This window comes from Hyla sarda, chromosome 1 (genome assembly GCF_029499605.1).
Source record: "Hyla sarda isolate aHylSar1 chromosome 1, aHylSar1.hap1, whole genome shotgun sequence".
Taxonomy (NCBI): Eukaryota; Metazoa; Chordata; class Amphibia; order Anura; family Hylidae; genus Hyla; species Hyla sarda.
In genome coordinates this window covers 196,119,872-196,143,434 of record NC_079189.1, presented here as the reverse complement: position 1 = coordinate 196,143,434, position 23,563 = coordinate 196,119,872, and positions in this window count along the sequence as shown.

The window sequence follows — 23,563 nt, the reverse complement described above, 5'->3', positions numbered from 1 at the left end:
GGGACTTTGAAGCACCGATTGGACGGCAAGGAGGAAGGTAAGCTTAAAATGAGTAAAAAATTATCACTTTTTGGAGGCAGGTGCCTACCGGTGTTTATATGCACACAGAGGTACAGAGAAAAGCGATGGCTTTTTCTAAGTAGTCCAAAAATTATTCCTTTTTTGGGAGTAGCAACAAGTTTTGTGCCTGGAAAGCTTTTTACAAGCTGTAGAAAAAATATTCCCATTTTGGGGCATAACAATAGGACTGGCAACCTAGAAAGTGCACAAAAGACACACACCTCTATGCACTGCTTTTTTTTTACAATTAGTTTAAAACAAAAACCAAAAAAACTCACACTTCCAATTAAAACAGATTTTGAACAGATTCAGAACACTATCTGCAGTGCTGCTTTACTACAATTATTATACAGTGCTCCCTCAAGTTACAATATTAATTGGATCCAGGACGACCATTGAATCCATTGTACTGTATAAAAGTAAGAAAGATCTGCTGGGTGCTGTAAATCACTGTCGATGAAGAGAAAAGGAGCTTCATCTGGGTCCTGTACAGTACATACAATGTCTTAAAAAAATTTAAATGGAGCCGCCCTCACATAGTGTCCAAAGGAGCAGCTAACTGTGGCATAGGTAAAGAGTAGTACAGAACATGTAGTACCTCCCTGTACTGTAGGGGGTGCTACCAGACAGCCAGTCAGTGCATGCACTTCAGTAATACAGGTGTTTTACCAGTGAAATGCCCATTCTGATTGGTCAGTTCTTCCAGCCATTGACTTTTGCAGATCTGGACTGCCTGTAGCATTGTCTGTTGAGTCTGGTTTCAAGTTTTACAACGGTCCAGAAAAGACCATTGTATGTTGAAATCATGGTTGGTTGAAGCCATTGTAAGTTGAGGGATCTCTGTATATGTGTGCTCCTACTCCTTACTGTCTTGTCCACTGCTTAGTGCTCTTCACAGAGATTACCTAACACCTGCTATCTCCCAAATGTCTTCTGAAGCCATGTGCATGGGCTTTTATAGTGGCTTGGACATTACCCCTAAACTGCCTCCTGATTGTCTGGAAGAGCTGTTTAAAAGAAATTATGGGATTTCCTGGGGTCATGTGATCCTTCACTTCTTATTCTTTTTACTATGTGGCTGATGTTATTTTAGCAGTTTCTGCGGAATCGAACCGTCAAAGTTCGAATTATAACCGGGCCAAACTTTTAGCAAAGTTCTGACAGAACAGGGGTTCTACAGGTTCGGTTTGCTCATCTCTATTCTCCAACAATGTTATGTTAGGCCACATTCACACACCTGAAATAGTGCATGGTAGCATCAATTCCGCTTCCCCATTCATTTTGCCTTCAATTCCGCATCAGTCCAGCATTTTCGGAATTGACGCAGAATTGATGCATAATTTCTGGATGATTTCTGTACAATTCTGCTGCGCAGTTAAAAATGTGACCTTTTTTAAAGCTAAGTTTAAATTCTGCAGGAATTCCGCATGTAGTTTGCATGCATTCCACACGATTTCCAAACCAATTTTGCAGAAATTCAATTCCCATTGACTTTAATAGGATTCCGCAGCTGAAGTCCAGAGAAATAAAAAAACAGACTTGTATTTTTCTGGAGCAGGGATTTCCCCATAAAACATTCTGTAGCAGAAATTCGACTGTGTGAATGACCTTGCGGAATCCAATTAAAGTAAATGGGCAATAAATTTAGGCAGAATTCAATGAGGAAAAAGCATGCGTAATCCGTAATTCTGCATCCGTAATTCTGCTGTGTGAACGTGGTCTTAGGCGGCACATGCCAAAGTAAAATCCACATGAATGCCGGGACCTAAAGTTTCCCAGAACATTGCCTAGATTATCACACTGCCTCTGCCAGATTGGATTCTTCCCATAGTACATAACACACTTACTACTGAAATTCATCATATTTAAATGAAGACATGATTTGTCAGACTTTCAGCAGTCAGCATAGACACTCCAAATTGTCTACAGTAACAAAGCCCCATATGCAGCAAGTTGTAAGGAACTTTGTATTTTATCACCTTTCTACAATCCTTAAAGGAGAACTTCAGGATACAAAAAATGTTTTCCAAACTTGTCCAGTCTGCCAGCAAATCTCCGCAGGCTGCCATCACACTGTGGCTCAGCTAATCGCTGACCGTAAAGATGTTCTGCCTCAGCCAGCAATAGGCACAAGTAACCAGGAAGAGGATCGCTCTGGAGGCCATAGCGGGATATAGGAGGCACCGGGGGAGCAGCGGCAGGTAAGTCCTGTTTCTTTTAATGCAGGCAGCCTAGGACTTTTGAAAAAAAAATTGTTTTACTTTAAGGACGCAGGGATTTTTCATTTTTGCACTTTCGTTTTTTCCTCCTCACCTTCTAATAATTATAACGCTTTCAACTTTCCATCTACAGACACAAATAAGGGCCTGTTTTTCATTTTCTGCTCTACCAATTGTACTTTGTAATGACATCACTCATTTCACCACAAAATCTTATTTTATTTAAATAGGAAAAGGGGGATGATTCAAACTTTTATTAGGGAAGGGGTTCTTTCACATTTTTTAACTTTTTTTCCCCTTTTTTAGTCCCCAAATGGGACTACAAAAACACAGAAAATTGGACAAAAATGATTCAAAAATTACAGAAAAGAGGCAATGTAACAATTGCACTACATCCAGACACGCCGGCCGCGAGCGCTCACTGCTAATGTCCCTGCTGCCAGCGGGGCTGGGATTTGCATCGCGGGACGCGCCCGCATGCAAGTCCCAGCCCGTCACTCACCTCCCTTATCGTCTGCCTCTACGTGTCCTCGCAGCCCCGGCGTGTGTGCCCCCGCCACCCAGGGCGCGCGTGTGTCGGAGCTCTTTAACTTAAAGGGCCAGTGCTCAATTAATCAAGTGTCTACACCTGTCCCCTGTCCTTAAAGATCAGCTCCTCCCTTGTTTCCCAGTGGTTGCCCAGTGCCATTGTGAAAGTCTGTGTGCCTGTTACCGTGTACCTGTTCCTTGCTGCCTTACCTACCCTGAACCTGTGTTACCTGCCCTGACCTTCTGCCATCTTGCCACGTCCTGTCAGTCTCCTTCTGTGCCACGCCACCTCCCAGCTACCTGTATGGACGAGTCGTGCCAGTGGTAGCGACCTGGGTGCCGCCTGCCGAAGCAAGACCATCCAGCTTTGCAGTGGGCTCTGGTGAAAACCAGCGGCACATTAGACTCGCTCCATGGCACGGCTCACGTCATGATCCACACAGGTCCAGAGGATCCACCCCCTTCCGGGACCTGTTACAGGCAATACTTACTGATTCAAAGGCATCAGCCACCATTCTTTATGAGGGAGGTTTCACAAGTGCAAAATACTGATGAACAACCGCTCACAGGCCTACTGTTCATAAGGGGGGTAGCTGCTTAGTATTGTTGTTGTACACAGATAAAGCATGTACAGGGTGCCAGTTACATGTATTGCACCATGCTGGCTTACAACCTATTAGTGACGCCCAAAGTGTTCGATCGGGCAGCTGCCCAGCATTTTATACAGTATTTGCACCCCACAATGCACTGGCACCTGTGGCTCCCTATAGGGTACTATTATATATAGACTGACATTTATCATTGTCTTCAGACAGTTTTTGTGTGTCTAGAAAAGGCGCAAAAAAAGGCGCAAGCAGGGTTTTTTTTGCACCTTTTGGTTTACACATTTCTGCTGATTTTGAGTTGCAATCCACTGATTTTGGCAATACACATGATATGGACGGGTTTTATGAACTGCGCCTTTTTGTGAAAAGGCGCAAAAAAGATGTAAAGCCACTGAAAAGTCTCTAAAATTACACCAGCCCAGACTTAGCTTAGCTTTGGTGTATGTGAAGAGAGAAATTTCAGAAGATGTGACCTGCACAAAATGTATCAAATCCTCTGTGACCATTTAATAAATTTGGTGCTTCTACACATTATCAGCACACAAAAAAAGTGTAGAAAAATGCTTCACTTACACCTACAATGATAAATGCCGGCTATAATCTTTATATTGAATACACAGTTCAATGCTGTGCCACAGTGTAATTGGCGCTTCATTGCTCCATGGCTTCCTGGAGTATAAGAGTACCTATCGGATGATGAGGAGGGACACAGAAGGGCCCTCTCACTGTTCTCACTGTCCTCTTAGAAGCCGGGGACTCACCAGTAATGGTGGACATCAGCGGACTCCTTTTCCCTTTTTTCAAATTAAAATAATGTAAACAAAAATATAAAAAAGTTATATCGCCGCATGCGGAAATGTGCAAACTATTAACCCCATAAGAACCAGGCCAGTTTTCGTTTTTACATTTTTGTTTTTTCCTCCTAGCCATTTAATAGACATAACTCTTTTTTTTTCATCTACACACCCATATAAGAGCTTATTATTTGTGAGACCAATTGAACTCTGTAATGTCTTCATTAATTTTTTTATAACATATGCTCCAAAATGAAAAGAACAATATTTGTGAGGTGAAATTGAAAAAAAAAAGCCATTTTGCTAATTTGTTTTTTTTTTTTCTTTTTAACAACATTAACCGTGCGGGCAAACTAACTTGTAATCTTGATACTTTAGGTTGGCACCATTAAAACAATACCCAATTTGTATAATTTGCTTCATGTTTTACTAATTTAAAAGAAAATTCTAAACTTTTTTAGACTTTTTTTATTTTATTTTTAATTGACATTTTTTTTGACCACTATAACTTTTTATTTTTGGTTACTGGGCTCTATGAGAGTATTTTTACCACTACAATTGTAGTATTGAATTTACTTTTTGATTGCTTTTTAATTCATTTTTTCTGGGGAAGAATGTGATAAAAATAAACGCAATTCTGGGGTTTGGTATTTTTTTACATTTACGCCGTTCACCATACAGGATAAATAATATTATATTTTAATGGATCGGACAATTACGCACACGGCGATACCAAATATGTTTATTAGGGATCCGAATTCATAACTAATTTCAGGCAAAATTTGATTCGTAACAAATGCAAATATAGCCGCGATTCGATCGCATGAATCACTTCATTAAACTACATATAGTACGGTCCAGGCTTCTAAAATGGAAGATCCACATGTGAGGACATGGGGCAAAGAATCCTGGGAACACGGGAACAAGGGTCGCCGGAATGACCCTGAATCACATGCAGCATGCAGCCTATCGGAAGCCATCTTGCAGCCACTCACATCAGCGTTCTATTGCAGAGAGAGAGGGACAGAGAGCAGTGTGTTGCACAGAAAAGATTTTTTACAGCAGCGATTCACCCCAAGCCCAAATCCAGCCTAAAAGTACTGATAGGGAAGGGAGAGAGATTGAGAGAGAAATTGCAATTACGTGTGTATTACAGCAGCTCTGGTGGATGCCGAGTGAATGGTGGGACCACAGGTGTTGCGGTGTGAGTGGTGGGATCTAATGTTGTTAACCCCGGGGGTCGGATGATATTAAACCCTATGGCGGAGATTTATTAAAACCTGTCCAGAGGAAAAGTTGCTGAGTTGCCCATAGCAACCAATCAGATCGCTTCTTTCATTTTTGAAATGGCCTCTGAGAAATCAAAGAAGTGATCTGATTGGTTGCTATGGGCAACTCAGCAACTTTTCCTCTGGACAGATTTTGATAAATATCCCCCTATGTGTTTGTGACGCCAGTGTAATTTTCGGGTTCCGGAACACCACATGCCCGGATTCTCCGCTATCCCACGGGCTAGTAATGAATAAAGAGTCCACAACCAGTTATGGTCAAATGGAGGCTTTACTGAGTAGAAGACAGGTGTAATTATCTTCCAAGCTAAAGCCAGAATTCCCAGAGAGGTAGCCAGTACCCAGAGGACCTCACAGCTTGCTGAACCAATACTTGTGATTAACTTGACTTGTAATTAGACTTGACTTGACTATGTGCAGGACGTGACTTGTTTCAGTGACAGCAGACATAGACTTGTAGACTTACTGGAGAGACATGCAGCCAGGGCTACCATCAGAAATTTTGGGGCCCCTTACACAGCTCAGGCCTGGGCCCCCTGGACACCCCTCACAGTACCGCCAATTGCACATATCGCGTTGCATGTCCTAAGACGTATAACATGATACCAGTATCAGCATTACAAATTGGGCTCCTACCCCCATGCATTCTCCCCCTTGATCAACCTCCTGTGCCATTTCAACCACTCCCCACTGTGCTATATCATTTGCCACCCTGCCACTTTATTCCCCCCCCAATCCCCCCTGCCACTTTATTCCCCCCCCCCCGATCCCCCCTGCCACTTTATTCCCCCCGACTGATCCCCCCTGCCACTTTATTCAGAGATAATGGGGAAGATATATCAGATCCTGTGCAGAGGGAAAGTGGAGTGGTTGTAGATCGCTTCTTTAATTTTTCAGATGCCTTTAAAAAAAAAAAAAAAAAAAAAAAGGAACAATCTGGTTGCTATGGGAAACTGCTCCACTTTCCCTATGCACAGGATTTGATACATTTCCCCCGTTATCTCTGAATTTCATGTGTGCTGTGGTCTCTGTGCTTACTTGTGGTTTTCTCCTGATGCCTCATGTGCATGTTTTTAATTTGGTTGGTGTTAACAAAATAAACTTTTAGCGATATGTGGACACTTTTTTTCTTTTGTGTAGGTACTTTGTTTTGGAGTTTTACAGTTACAGTCGCCGGCAGATCAGCCAGATATTGTGGCAGCAGTGGTGGCCGGTCACAGGGGGCTCAGTCATGATTGTGACAGCTGCATCCATGAGATTTATACCACTTGTGTATTACAGCCATAATACTTTTCATTTTCAACTTTCATACCTATATGAGGCTTGTTACTTTTTGTGCCACCAATTGTACTTTGTAATGGCATCAATCATGCTACCATGAGATACACAGTAAAAAAAAACACGCCATTTTGCAACTTTTGGGGGCTTCCGTTTATACAAAAAGTAGTATACTTAAAATCATCCTCTGCTGACCCCTATAACTTTAGCATTTTTCCATATACTGGGATGTGTGAGGGCTCATCTTTTGCGCTTTGATCTGTAGTTTTTACTGGTACCATTTTTGTTTTGATGCGACTTTTCGATCGCTTTTTTTTTATTTATTTTTTATGGTATATGAAATTACTAAAAATTAGCAATTGTGGACTTTGGTATTTTTTTTACAATTATGCCATTGACCGTGTGGGATAATTAACGTTATATTGGAATAGTTTGGACATTTATTTATTGATTCTTAAATCAATAAATGTGGTGGGAGTGTTAAATGCAGTGTGTGGGAATTATATAGTGCAGTGTTTTCCAAACAATGTATCTCCAGCTGTTGCAAAACTACAACTCCCAGCATGCCCAGACAGCTGTTTGCTTTCTGGGCATACTGGGAGTTGTAGTTTTGTAACAGCTGGAGGCACACTGTTTGGAAAACACAGACATAGAAATTTGTGTGTGAGTATGTAGAATAGGTTACCTTCACATGATACACATTCCCCTATACAGGAACTTCTTCCTGGGCCTCCATTGCATAGTAGTCAGGCTCCTCCCACCCATGTGACTGATCACACGGTAATGACATCATCAAAGGTCCTCTGCCTCCCATACACGGCCCGATGTTCGGCAGTTATCGCTCCATTGTGCTGCTGTCGTCTTTAAGAGCCTTATCCAGGGAGGAGAGGACAGATGGCAGGAAGTATTTTGCAGCTGCCAGTGAAAGCAGGAGGCTGCTGCTTAAACAGCAGTATTCTGTGCTGGGGCTGCTGCAGGGGGGTGCAGCAGGGGCCTGGACCTCCCTGGGAGATGGGGACCCTTACTGGAGTACTGGCTTTACCCCCCTGATGGCAGCCCTGCATGCAGCTTTTGGGGTACTCCAGATGCTGATCACTTGTCCTGAGATCTCTGGTAGCTGCTTCAGCAAAGACTTTGATGTTACTCTCAGAAGAGTCTGAGGAAAGAGAACTCAATAAAGATGGCCACCTCTTTATATAGTGGGGGGCTGGACTAAAGCCTACTGGTCAAGCTGTGGGTCATAGGTTAAGCTGGTGCTCTCTGGGAGTACATGTTACAACAAATCATTTTACCCAAAAATGCACGACGAAACGGAAAAAAAAATCATTGTGCGACAAAATCAAAGAAAAAACGCCATTTTGTAATTTTGGGGGCTTCCGTTTCTACGCAGTGCATATTTCGGTAAAAATTAAGCCTTATCATTATTCTGTAGGTCCATACAATTAAAATGATACCCTACTTATATAGGTTTGATTTTGTCGCACTTCTGGAAAAAATCATAACTACATGCAGGAAAATTTATACGTTTAAAAATGTCATCTTCTGACCCCTATAACTTTTTTATTTTTCCACGTACAGGGCGGTATGATGACTAATTTTTTGCGCCGTGATCTGAAGTTTTTATCGGTATGATTTTTGTTTTGATCTGACTTTTTGATCAATTTTTATTCATTTTTTAATGGTATAAAAAGTGACCAAAATACGCTTTTTTGGACTTTGGAATATTTTTGCGCGCACGCCATTGACCGTGCGGTTTAATTAATGATATATTTTTATAGTCCGGACATTTACGCACGCGGCGATTTCACATATGTTTATTTTTTTTTTTTTTTACACTGTTTTATTTTTTTTATGGGAAAAGGGGGGTGATTCAAACTTTCATTAGGGAAGGGGTTAAATGACCTTTATTAACAATTTTTTTTTACATTTTTTTTGCAGTGTTATAGGTCCCATAGGGACCTATAACACTGCACACACTGATCTTCTACACAGATCACAGGCGTGTATTAACACGCCTGTGATCAGTGTTATGGGCGCTTGAGTGCTCCTGCCTGGATCTCAGGCACGGAGCAGTCATTCGCCGATCGGACACCGAGGAGGCAGGTAAGGGCCCTCCCGGTGTCTGGTCAGCTGTTCGGGACGTCGCGATTTCACCGCGGCGGTCCCGAACAGCCCGACTGAGCAGCCGGGTCACTTTCAGTTTCGCTTTAGAAGCGGCGGTCAGCTTTGACCGCCGCTTCTAAAGGGTTAATACCACACATCGCCGCGATCGGCGATGTGTGGTATTAGCTGCAGATCCCGGCCGTTGATGAGCGCCGGGACCGATGCGATATGATGCGGGATCGCGGCGCGCTCCCGCTTCATATCGCGGGAGCCGGCGCAGGACGTAAATATACGTCCTGCGTCGTTAAGAGGTTAAACCAACAAGAGAACAAGGGGAAACCCTGCAGGGGAGCCTCCAGGTCACTGAGGGACTCAGCCTGACAGGGCCTACAGGTAGTACAGGACCATGTACCTGTACTGGGACATCACACAGCGATTAACCTCAAGCCAAAATCCGGCCTAGAAGCAATGATGGGGAAGGGAGAGAAATTGAGTGAGGAAGTGCAATTGTGGGTGTATTACAGCAGTGAATCACCTCAAGCCCAAATCCAGCCTAGAAGCACTGATAGTGAATGGAGTGAGATTGAGAGAGAAAGTGCAATTTTGGGTGTCATGCACAGCGGCCTGCACTAAAGTCAGTCTAACTACTGCAAGTCCCAGCAAGCCTGCAAGGTCCCCCTGTGTCACTGGTCACCTCCCTGGGATATTTGGCTGTACTGCAAAGACTATATAACTTGTCTTGCCTCAGTAAAGCTGCCGTTATCCTTACTCTGGCATTGGTGTCTACATTGCCCCTGCCTAACCCAGGATCAGGTGTATTACCTTTCGGTGGTTAAGGCTAAACCACGCCCTGGCGTCATGACAAGAAGGGGTTAATACCATCTGCCCCTTGGGCCATAACATCTGCCCTGCATCTACCCTGCACCTCACACCCGGACACCACAAACTGAAAAGCTAATAGTAGCCAGACAGTTAGGGTGAGCAAAGCACTAAAAGTGTATTGTACACTTAAGTGTAACCTGTGCATACATCTATGTGGTGTACCATTTTGTTCCTGTTAAAGTCTCAAGGGGCTAGTTACTGTAAAAGGCCAGCCAAAAGTACACACCTTCTGGTGTTGTACACAAATACTGTTTTAAGCATACTGGAGCACATTGTATTCCCCTCATAAGTGCATACCACATACGTACATCTAAGTGGTGCACCATTTTGTTCCTGTTAAAGTATTAAAGGGGTACTCCGCTACCCTGTGTCGGAAGCTCCGCTCCCCAGCGTCCGGAAGTTTATTGTTCCGGACGCTGTGTGCGGCTTCCGTGTTCAGGGCTGCCCCTCGTGACGTCACGCCCGCCCACTTCGTGATGTCACGCCCGCCCCCTCAACGAAAGTCTATGGGAAGCCATCGTTGGCCATCCAAAAGGCCATCCAAAAGTACACACCTGCTGGTGTTGTAGACAAATACTGTTTTAAGCCTAGTGGAGTGTATTGTACTCCCCTGACATGTGCACTAAGTATGTCAGCCAGAGAAGTGCCAGGATGTGCACAGAGGAGTGGCAGAGACCTAAATTAATCAGGCAGCAGACTAGGGGCGAGTTGCAGCAGGAGTTGCAGCGAGAAGGTGAGCTCCCGAATCTGCTAGCAGTTGTGTCTCGACCAGTAACCCATGTGCCATCATCGATTGGTTAACACGGTCATCCACTTCAACGCAAGTGACATCTGACACTCCCAGTCAACAGTCGGTGGGTTCCTAAGACACAACCCTCAGATAGCATAGCCCGGGAGCAGTCCATGTCCTCACATTGCCTCTGTCCTATGCTGTTCTCTCCCCCACAGAAGTATCTTATGCTGTGGGTTCAGCTCCACTATTTAGTGAGAACAATCTCCTAGAGGACAGTCAGCAGCTACTGCCCAGCCAAGAAGTGCAAGCTGTTTCCTCCGCTAGGCAGGCAAGTAGTGATGATGAGAGTGGTGTGGGAAGTGGTGTTGCAAGCGTTCAGGCTCCTGAAGCAGACACTGTTGAGGAACCTGAGGAGGACATCAGTGACGTGCAGACACAACTCGATGATGTTCAAGCCGATCGCACTTGGGAGCAGAAGGGGCTTCATCGTCATCAGGAGAAGAGGGTTGCAGGTTGCCCGTGAGGCAGCAGCTGAGAGAGCAAGGTGGTAGCATAGTTGGCAGTCAGCATGGTGACAGAAGTGGAAAGTCTGGAGCCAAACGTGCCAAGGGGAAAGACCACCTGCTTCGAGGTAGCCTACCTTCCCAGGAGGTAGTGGAACAGGGGTTCCTGGAGTCGGCGGCAGTAGCAGTCAATCAGTGCGGACTTTTGGTGGGAAAATCAGCTACTCGGCGGTGGCAGTTTTTCATCAAGCTTCCAGAGGAGGTTAACATGGCCACATGCAAGATATGTCGGCAGAAGTTGAAGTGTGGCCAGGGTCCCAATGTTCACACCATGGCCCTTAATCAACATATGCAGCATCACCATAAAGCGCCCTGAAAAACTGTGGCAACTATGTATTGGTCCAGCCTGCTGCATCACCCAGTGGTACGCCACTCCCTGTTTAAGCCAGCCAAGGCTCCACCACCTCAGCCGAAGGGAGCTGTGTGTCATACCCATCTCAGGTCGCTCCAGATGCTCCTGCTCCTCCTACTTTGAGTTAATCATTCTGCCAGCAATCCATCAGCGAAGCCATGTCCAAGAGGCACTCATCCAATGGTGCAGAAGCTGAATGTGCTCCTGTCCAAGTTGCTGGTGCTGCAGTCCCTCCCTTTTCAAGTGGTGGACTCTGCACCTTTCAGAGAACCGATGGCTTGTTCGGAGCCGAGGTGGAGAGTCCCAAGCCGTCATTTCTTTGCAAAGAAGGCAGTACCAGCCATACACAATTTAGTGGAACAGAAGGTGGGACAGTCCCTGAGCCTATTGGTGTGTACCAAAGTACACGGCAGTGCCGATGTGTGGAGCTGTAACTACGGTCAGGGACAATACATGTCCTTTACTGCCCACTGGCTGAATGTGGTTCCTGCACAGCCACAATACACAATGGACAGGTCACGCCGCTTCCGTCACCAAGCTCTCAGGCCGTTGGTCCTGTGACAGTGTGCGACTCTGCCTCCTCATCCTCCACCGTTTCCTCAGCCTCCACTGCATGGACAAGTCTCAGTGCCCCTCCAGCATACCATATGTGCAGGGCACGGCGGTGTCACGCTGTCCTTCAAATGGTTTGCTTTGGCGAACAGAGTCACACAGAACAGTACCAGCTCCATCAGCAGTAGCCTGAGTCTACAGTCGCTGATGAGTAGCTTTTTTCACCCGCATAGTAAAGCAACTCATCAGCAGCAGGTAGACCTAGAGCAGGACCTGAACCATCAGGTGATGGCATACCTTGACATGATCATGCCAACGCACCTTGAAGATCCACTGGACTTCTGGGCAGCCAAACTTGATTTGTGGCCGCAACTAGCAGAATTTGCCCTGGAAAAGCTGTCCTGCCCGGCCAGTAGTGTGCCATCAGAGCGGGTGTTTTGTGTGAAGGGGGCCATAGTAACCCCAAGGAGAACTCGTCTGTCCACGAAATATATGGAGAGATTGACCTTTGTGTAGATGAATCAGGCATGGATCGGCAAGGATTTCCAACCACCAATGCCTGATGCATCAGAGTAGTTTGACCATGGTGCCACACCAACATTTCACAAATAGGGATAGTGCAAAACATATTTAAGGTGCTGCTCCCCAGTTACAGAAATTCCTCCGCATCAGACCACAAGTAAGTATTGAGGATATGCATTAGCTAAAACGTAACTTTTCTTAGGATAAAACATATGGACCCCATGTTTTTTTTATACCTAAGAAAAAGAAAGGTGTGCAAAAAAACACCATGTGCACCTACACCACCAAGTATCAATGTGATGCAAAGACCTCTAAAAGGTGGAAGGGAACAAAGCATGGTCCATTGTAACCGGTGGGGGTAAAAACTTGCCCTGTAAGGCCTTACTCTCGCATTATTAATTCCCTTCTTGGCAAGTGTTACTTGCCCTAAAAAGGGCAGCTCCCACACAGGCTACTCTCCCTATTTCCACCTAAAAACCCTGTGAAATGGCAGTGCAGGTGGAAATAGGGAGAGGTTCCTGTGTGGGGCCGCCCTTTTTAGGGCGAGTAACACTTGCCTAGAAGGGAATTAATAGGGGAAGTTTTTACCCCCAACGGTTACAATGGACTATCCGTTGTTCCCGTCCACCTTTTAGAGGTCTTTGCATCACATCAATACTTGGTGGTGTAGACTGTTTTCTTCTGTCTACCTGCCTCAGCTACTATTCAGATCCTGCCACCCGCCTGATGCCACACATCTGATGCCAAGTTCTCCTTTTATCACCCACCTTCGTCACCGGGTACTGGTATTGCCACCCACCGCCCCACTATGTAACCGGGTCACTTTCAGGACTCGTGATGCTACTGATGCCACCTCCAGGCTGTCTCATTCTGACACCATGTGTTCTCCTCATGCTGCCGCCAACTCCAGGCTGTTTCATTCAGCCACTATATGTTCTCCTCCTGCTGCCGCCGCCAATTCCAGGCTGTGTCATTCAGCCACTATATGGTCTCCTCATGCTGCCGTCAACTTCAGGTTGTGTCATTCAACCACTATATGGTCTCCTCATGCTGCCGCCAACTCAAGGTTGTGTCATTTAGCCACTATATGGTCTCATGCTGCTGCCATCGTCAAGCTGTGTCTTTCAGGTACGCCCTCGTTCCCTGGAACTTAAGGATGCAGGGCGTACCTGTATGCCCCAACGCCTTAAGTGGCTTTGAAGCAAGCGCAGAAGCAGCTCTCGCTTCAGAGCAGTAAGTATCAGCTACCATCAGTAGCAGCTTACCGAACACCTGTGACATGAAAACAGAGTGCCAGTGTGTTAATTCTATATGCAGAGTTGCAGTGTGTGGCAGTATTATATTCTGAGGCTACAGTGTGTGGAAGTATTTACCAGCTCCATTGAATGACGTCGGTGGGCAGAGCGGAGCTGAGCTGAGGTTGGCATTAGGAAGGAAGACAGAGTTCCAGTTTGTCCAAAACAAAGAGGCAAACAGTGGCACCGATACCTATGAGTCTCAACCACGAGATGGATATACTCACGCCAGGCAGAAGACCAGACAAACCTTACTCGGCGGTGCTAGGACAATGCAAACGATAATCAGCAAAATGGAAAAGACAAGAGAAAACAGGCGTCCTGCACTCACCGTGTAAGAACTGGTCAAACGACTCCCATCTCAGGTGATTCCTCCGGAGGGATCCTAAAGACTGTATGGGGCGCTCAGAGGCGACTGACGGCAGTTTCAGACAATGAATGTGCTTCGTCCTGCCTCTTTGTTTGAGTTCCAGTTTGTGTTAGTTTTATATGCAGAGTTAGCAGTGGGTGGTAGTATTATATTTAAAGTGCACAGTGTATAGTAGTATTATATTCTGAGGCCACAGTGTGTGGTAGTATTATATTCAGAGGGAGCAGTGTCTGGCAGTATTATATTGAGAGGGTGCAATGTCTAGCCGTATTACATTCAGAGGGTGCAGTGTCTAGCAATATTATATTTAGAGGGTACAGTGTGTGGTAGTATTATATTCAGAGGGTGCAGTGTCTGGCAGTATTACTGTATATTCAGGGGTACAGTGTGTGGTAGTATTATATTTAGAAAGCGCAGTGTGTGGCAGTATTATATTCAGAGGGTACAGTGTGTGGCAGTATTATATTCAAAGGGTTCAGTGTCTGGCAGTATTATATTCAGAGGGTACAGTGTGCGATAGTATTATATTCAAAGGGTTCAGTGTCTGGCAGTATTATATTCAGAGGGTGCAGTGTGTGGCAGTCCTCACTTGTTTATTTACTTATGTTGTAATACATTAGTAATTGTATTATTTTATCTACGCTATATATTGTACACTACAGTGACATTTAAAAAAACAAATGTAACTATTACTTACAAATGCTCTTCATACGTCCATAGAAAATACCTATGGGTGGTGCATATCAGTATAGGTAGAGCAATTTGGGATGGGTGGGGTACATTGGCATGGGTGTGGCATACCTTGTGGGGGAGGAGCTTAGGGGCCTCCTCAGTAGGTCTCGCAAGGGGGCCCCTAAATTTATTGTTACCCCACTGGCAATATGGTACAGGTCATCAAGTAGAGGTGAAGTCAAGAAGGCAGGATAAGGTCAAACACAGAATATGGAGCACTAAGAAGAAGCCACTTTACTTGGAACACTAGCAGGCTAGTGTGGTAGAGGGTGTGATGCAAGGCAGATGGAATTACCCTAGGGGCATATGGCATTAACCCCTTGTATTCATGATGCCAGGGCGTGGTTTATCCTCAATACCACCCAAAGGTGTACCGCTGGATACTGGGCTAGGCACGGGGGCAATAATGACTCTGATACCAGGTTACGGAACAACGGTAGCTTTACTGAGTTAGACAGGTGGAATAGTCTATACAGTTTAGCCAGGCCCACGGAGGTGACCAGTATGTCATGTCTATCCTGGTCTGTGTTCACACACAGCTATTGGATTTGCTGTGTGTGAACAGTTTTATGTTCTCTGGTCAGGGAATAGTTAATGTCTCTGGCTTTTTCAGCCTCAGCCTCTGTTGTCCAATTGCCTTTACGGTGTGTCTATTTAATGTCAGCCCAGTCTAGCCTCTGGGATTGTGATTGACTTCATTTCATCCTGACTTGCTAACATGCTGGCTATGCTGCTTATGGAGACTTGGTGAAACACTCTTTGTTTGAGCTTTTAATCTACTATCTCTGTTTTATCATACCACCACACTAGGAACCTCTTGAATTAGAACAGATATGAATGCCCTACATAACCTGTACGGACCGGTGGTTGACCAAGGAGCCTACAGGCAGGCAGAGAAACAGCATCAGGACCAGAGGAAAGGGGGGGGCATAGAATGCCTAGACACAGAAAAGAGAGGTAAGCTGGTGACTGTGTCTGCAATAGGTATCACATGCTGACAGGGATAAGCCTTCAGTGTTGTACCCATTATCAGCCCTCACAATGACCTTGCATGTTTGTGTTACAGAATTTCCCTCTACTCTTATATATATATATCTAATGATAAGGCTCCAAAGGAATCCATTATTATCTTTATTAATGACTAGCTGAGTACCCGGCGTTGCCCGGTTTTTCCTTCCTAATCCTTGTTGGGGAGGAAAATAAACAAAGGAGGAAGCTTTTGACTTCATATCCCGTCCTCATATATTGTTGTCATATCCTGACCTCCTATCCCCTCATCATATCCCGACCTCCTATCCCGACCTTCTATCCCGTCCTCCTATCCCATCCTCCTATCACGTCCTCCTATCCCGTCCTCCTATCCCGTCCTCCTTTCCCGTCATCCTTTCCCATCCTCCTATCTTGACCTCCTTTCCCGTCCTCCTATCTCGACCTCCTTTCCCGTCCTCCTTTCCCGTCCTCCTATCCCGTCCTCCTATCCTGTCCTCCTATCCAGTCCTCCTATCCAGTCCATCTATCCCGTCCTCCTATCCCGCCCTCCTATCCCGACCTCCTATCCCGTCCTCCTATCCTGACCTCCTATCCTGACCTCCTATCCAGTCCTCCTATCCCATCCTCCTATCCTGTTCTCCTATCCCGACCTCCTATCTCGACCTCCTATCCCGACCTCCTATCCAGTCCTCCTATCCCGTCCTCCTATTGCGTCCTCCTATCCCGACCTCCTACCCCAACCTCCTACCCCGGTCCTCCTATCCCGGTCCTCCTATCCCGGTCCTCCTATTCCGATCCTCCTATCCCGGTCCTCCTATCTCGACCTCCTATCCCGACCCGTAATATGTGTACCAGTTATTGAAATATCTACAGCCGTACCTAAGTTATGTGGGAACATACATTTCCCATTGATTTGCATGGGACTTTAAACAAAAACCCCGACCCTCACAAATGAGGGTAGTTAAGGGTTAAATTAACTATCCTATATTTTAAGTGGATATATAAGTAACATGTGACCAAGTATTATCGAAATATCTCCAGTAACATGTGTGCCAAGTTTCATGTTAATATCTTTAGCCGTTTGGACGTGATGCTGGAACATACACACATACATACACACATACATACATCCACACACACATACATACACACATACATACATACATACAAACACACACACGTTGAGTTTTATATATATAGATAAATGCAATGCTTTTTATAGCATACTTGTATGTCCCCTACAATATATAAATGATCTATAGGATTATGTTAGCACTGAATATCTGTGAGAATGTTGTCCATGTTATGGAAAAAGGGTAATTGTTTTATTTAAAGCGTTACTGTCATTAAAAACAACTTTTAACATATCCTTTCGGCTAATAACTCACGTCGTAGCATGTCTCAGTAGTGAGCCCCAGTCTGATCACCATGTCCGAGTGACATGTCAAAAGTTGTTTTTAATGAGAGAACAACTTTTCCTTATTGTGCTCAGTAACATCTCTCTCACTCTCTAGAGAATTCCAGTTTTGGCAAGCTCTTACATAGCTATGTGAGATATGAGGATAAACACCAACAGCCATGCACAGTCTTTTCATTCCCCTAAGAAATTCTGACTGGTATATGCTTCTTCTGGCTATCACTCCAAAAGAGATAAGTGAGCTATCAGGCCTAGTATGTGCAACTGATATGTTAAGCAGTGTTTGCTGAGAGATCAGCTGCCATACTGTACAGAAGAATGAGCAAAACATAGAACCCTGACCTTTCCTCTAAAACTGTCATACAGTAGTAATGGGGGCTGAGGTGATTGAATTCTTTATTAGTGTTGAGCGGCATAGGCCATATTCGAATTCGCGAATATTCGCGAATATATGGATGAATATTCATCATATATTCGCTAAATTCGCATATTCATAATATTCGCGTTTTATTTGCGCATATGTGAAAATTAGCATACACAAAAATTAGCATAAGCGAAAATTTGCATATGCGAAAGTTAGCATATGTAAATTTTCGCATATATGCGAAAATTCGCATGCCAGTCTCACACAGTAGTATTAGAGCCTTCTGTACACCACACAAGCTGGAAGCAGAGAGGGATGATCACTGTGATGCGTACTGTGATAAAAAAATATATATATATATTTGTAATTACGAATATATAGTGCTATATTCACGAATATTCGCGAATTCGCGAATATGCGATATTCGTGAATAAAATTTGCATTGCGAATATTCGCGAGCAACACTATTCTTCAAGCCGGGACTGGAGCTGAAGTTAATGGAGAAGATTACCAGAGATCCCCTGCACGGAACGGGACAAGATAAGTACCGTTGTCATCAGTGTCACCTGCACTACCTGTCGGTACTGACAGGTTAGTGCAGGTGACACTGGTGACAGGTTTCCTTTAACCCCTTAAGGACACATGACGTTCTCATACGTCTCCATTTCCGAGTCCTTAAGGACACATGACGTATGAGAACGTCATGTGTTTTACCGGCCCCCCGCAACCATCTGGAGCGGAGCCGGTCCCCGATGCCTGCTGAAATCGTTCAGCAGGCATCTGGGCATATCGCCCAGGGGGTCATTATGACCCCCCATGTCGGCGATGGCCGCAGATCTGCGGCGGATTCCGGGTCAATCGGGTCTCCAGTGACCCGGTGACCCGGAATTATTGGCTGATCGGGGCCGTCAGAGACGGCCCCGATCAGCCAGAGCCAGCAGGTGTGAGGTGGCACTGGTGCCACCTCACGATCGCCCTGATTCGTCGGCCGGATTACCGGCCGACCAATCAGGGCGCCTGCTGCGGGTGTTACTCCCGCAACCCGCTCCTCTTCCGGAGGACGTGAGCGGGTGCGGGACGTGCACCCCGGGTGCTGGGGACCCCGATCCCCGGCGCCCCTGTTGGGATCGGGGCCCCAGGAGCAGCGGCGGCGGCGGAGACGACGAGGGACTGACCTGTGCGGCGAGGATCGTTGGAGGTGAGTGACAGCCTCCTGCTGTTGCTTAGCAACAGCTCCCAGCATGCAAAAAGGGCATGCTGGGAGCTGTAGTTATGCAACAGCAGGAGGCAGACCACCACAACTCCCAGCATGCCCTTATGGGCATGCTGGGACTTGTAGTTTTGCAACAGCTGGAGGCACATTCTTTCTATGGAAAAGTGTACCTTCAGCTGTTGTGTAACTACAACTCCCAGCTTGCACAATCAGCTAAAGTGCATGCTGGGAGTTGTAGTGGTGCATCTGGTGGTTGCATAACTACAACTCCCAGCATGCCCGTTGGCTGTCGGTGACTGCTGAGAGTTGTAGTTTTGCAACAGCTGAAGGCACACTGAGTTAAGTAGTAAACCAGTGTGTCTCCAGCTGTTGCATAACTACAATCCCCAGCATCCCCAGCCAAAGTAGTATGCCTCCAGCTGTTGCATAACTACAACACCCAGCATGCCCTTCCGCTGTCCGTACATGCTGGGGGTTGTAGCTTTTGCAACAGCTGAAGGCACACTGGTTGCAAAACACTGAGTTTGTTACCAAACTCGGTGTTTCACAACCAGTGTGCTTCCAGCTGTTGCAAAACTACAACTCCCAGCATGCACTGATAGACCGTACATGCTGGGAGTTGTAGTTTTGCAACAGCTGGATGTTCCCCCCCCCCCAATGTGAACGTACAGGGTACACTCACATGGGCAGAGGATTACAGTAAGTATCCGGCTGCAAGTTTGAGCTGCGTCAAATTTTCTGCCGTAGCTCAAACTGCCAGCGAGAAACTACTGTGAACCCCCGCCCGTGCGACTGTACCCTAAAAACACTACACTACACTAACACAAAATAAAATAAAAAGTAAAAAACACTACATATACACATACCCCTATACAACCCCCCTCCCCAATAAAAATGAAAAACGTCTGGTACGCCACTGTTTCCAAAACGGAGCCTCCAGCTGTTGCAAAACAACTACTCCCAGTATTGCCAGATAGCCGTTGACTGTCCAGGCATGCTGGGAGTTTTACAACAGCTGGAGGCACCCTGTTTGGGAATCACTGGCGTAGAATACCCCTATGTCCACCCCTATGCAAGTCCCTAATTTAGGCCTCAAATGCGCATGGCGCTCTCACTTTGGAGCCCTGTCGTATTTCAAGGCAACAGTTTAGGGCTACATATGGGGTATCGCCGTACTCGGGATAAATTGGGCTTCAAATTTTGGGGGGTATTTTCTGCTATTACCCTTTTAAAAAATGTAAATTTTTTGGGAAAACAAGCATTTTAGGTAAAAAAATATATATATTTTTTTACATATGCAAAAGTCGTGAAACACCTGTAGGGTATTAAGGTTCAAATTACCCCTTGTTACGTTCCCCGAGGGGTCTAGTTTCCAAAATGGTATGCCATGTGTTTTTTTTTGCTGTCCTGGCACCATAGGGGCTTCCTAAATGCGGCATGCCCCCAGAGCAAAATTCGCTTTCAAAAAGCCAAATGTGACTCCTTCTCTTCTGAGACCTGTAGTGCGCCAGCAGAGCACTTTTCACACCCATATGGGGTGTTTTCTGAATCGGGAGAAATTGGGCTTCAAATTTTGGGGGGTATTTTCTGCTATTACCCTTTTTAAAATTGTAAAAATTTTGGGAAACAAGCATTTTAGGTAAAAAAAATATATATTTTTTTACATATGCAAAAGTCGTGAAACACCTGTAGGGTATTAAGGTTCACATTACCCCTTGTTACGTTCCCCGAGGGGTCTAGTTACCAAAATGGTATGCCATGTGTTTTTTTTTTGCTGTTCTGGCACCATAGGGGCTTCCTAAATGCGGCATGCCCCCAGAGCAAAATTTGCTTTCAAAAAGCCAAATGTTACTCCTTCTCTTCTGAGACCTGTAGTGCGCCAGCAGAGCACTTTTCACCCCCATATGGGGTGTTTTCTGAATCGGGAGAAATTGGGCTTCAAATTTTGGGGGGTATTTTCCGCTATTACCCTTTTTAAAAATGTAAACATTTTGGGAAAACAAGCATTTTAGGTAAAAAAAAATATTTTTTTTTACATATGTAAAAGTCGTGAAACACCTGTAGGGCATTAAGGTTCACGTTACCCCTTGTTACGTTCCCCGAGGGGTCTAGTTTCCAAAATGGTATGCCATGTGTTTTTTTTTTGCTGTTCTGGTACCATAGGGGCTTCCTAAATGCGGCATGCCCCCAGAGCAAAATTTGCTTTCAAAAAGCCAAATGTGACTCCTTCTCTTCTGAGACCTGTAGTGCACCAGCAGAGCACTTTTCACCCCCATGCGAGGTGTTTTCTGTATCGGGAGAAATTGGGCTTCAAATTTTGGGGGGTATTTTCTGCTATTACCCTTTTTAAAAATGTAAAATTTTTGGGAAACCAAGCATTTTAGGTAAAAAAAAAATATATTTTTTTTACATATGCAAAAGTCGTGAATCACCTGTGGGGTATTAAGGTTCACTTTACCCCTTGTTACGTTCCCTGAGGGGTCTAGTTTCCAAAATGGTATGCCATGTGTTTTTTTTTTGCTGTCCTGGCACCATAGGGGCTTCCTAAATGCGGCATGCCCCCCAAAAACCATTTGTCGCTCCTTCCATTCTGAGCCCTCTACTGCGCCCGCCGAACAATTAACATAGACATATGAGGTATGTGCTTACTCGAGAGAAATTGGGTTTCAAATACAAGTAAAAATTTTCTCCTTTTTATCCCTTGCAAAAATTCAAAAATTGGGTCTACAAGAACATGCGAGTGTAAAAAATGAAGATTTTGAATTTTCTCCTTCACTTTGCTGCTATTTCTGTGAAACACCTAAAGGGTTAATACACTTACTGAATGTTTTTTTGAATACTTTAGGGGGTGTAGTTTTTATAATGGGGTCTTTTATGGGGTATTTCTAATATGAAGACCCTTCAAATCCACTTCAAAACTGAACTGGTCCCTGAAAAATAGAGTTTGAAAATTTTGTGAAAAATTTCAAAATTGCTACTGAACTTTGAAGCCCTCTGGTGTCTTCCAAAAGTAAAAACTCATAAATTTTATGATGCAAACATAAAGTAGACATATTGTATATGTGAACCCAAAAAAAATATATTTTGAATATCCATTTTCCTTACAAGCAGAGAGCTTCAAAGTTAGAAAAATTCAAAATTTTCATTTTTTTCATCAAATTTTGGGATTTTTCAGGATGCAAGTTACCATAAAATTTTACCACTAAGTTAAAGTAGAATATGTCACGAAAAAACAATCTCGGAATCAGAATGATAACTAAAAGTATTCCAGAGTTATTAATGTTTAAAGTGACAGTGGTCAGAATTGCAAAAAACGCTCCGGTCCTTAAGGTATAAAATGGCCTGGTCCTTAAGGGGTTAAAGGGGTAATCGAGGTGTTATTAACATTTATTGAGTGGGCAATATATGTCCTGTTGCTTTAGACTAAAGGAAAGAAAATGTACAGTGAGTAAAAATAACGCTTTTCATCCAGCAGAAGTACCAATGAGAATTTAGCAATTAGCCACTGGAGGGGAGGGAGTAATTTTGCACCGTGGACTATAGTACCACTCTACTGGGCTGGTTGTTGTACTCTGTAATATCCAGCCTGTATTTCACATACATGTAGTAAAAAGACTAGGCATGCATTCCTTTTCTGCCTATAGCTGCTGTGAGTGAGCGCTTAACAGTTACAGCGCTTGTAACCCAGCCTGTGTATAGCAAATGGAAATGGTCCCCCTTATACTTCTGATTTTAGAAGCTAAGATACTTTAAGACCCTTGATCTTGCCTAAGAAAGACTGAAAGAGATGCTCTGACTCTCTTATCTCTTTGGTGCACTCCAGATACTGTAGGTGTTAAGGGTTCTGACCACAGCCAGAGAGTGAAGTCTCTTCTGCTCTTCAGTAGAAATCAGTATCCGTATTTACTGGTCGAGTCATATTAACCGCCTTAACAAAACCCTGTATGAGTTGCTCCTGCAAAAGCCATTTTCCTAGAGCTGCTGACAATGCCAAAATATAACAGTTTGATGTTCAAGACCCTTATGAATACCCTCATGTAAAAAATCCTGGATATTCTTAATAGGAGAGGAGGGGGGGGGGGTGGCACCTGGTTCCAGCAACACCCCCAGAAACTGTGCCAGAGGTGTGCGATCTGTTAGAAGATTATCTGATTCAGATGCTATTCCCTTAGAGAGGAAAATCATGGCTTAGTCTGCCAAGGAGTTGGGATTTATTTTACTACAACTAACTGCTGAGAGAAGCTCTCTACCCAGGTAAAAATCAGATCCACACCTATTAGAAGGGTAATGGATCTTGTGCCTACCTGGTATAGGATACTTACTAACCACAAAGTTGCTAAACAACTGCTTAAGGGTGGTCTATGCCATAGTAAAGATTGGTTCCCCTGGGCTGGGTGAAAATGATTTAGAGATTTCTGAACAGCTCTCTTTTTTTTGGGGGGGAGAATAAATAACCGTTTGGTCAGAGACCATGTCCCAACCTCTGCATGACTGTGTGTGCACCATCCTGTTAATCATGCATCAATCACTATTTCCATCTATGTCAGAGGAGTGAGTGACTTGCAGTTTTTTTAGGAAGAGTCAGTACCAATTCACAATACTAATTCTGCTGACTCGACTTGTATTTGACACACGTGTCATCTTTATCATTTGACAGGTAGACCATAACTCTGGTTCTCAGAACTCTGACAGCGTAATGGAG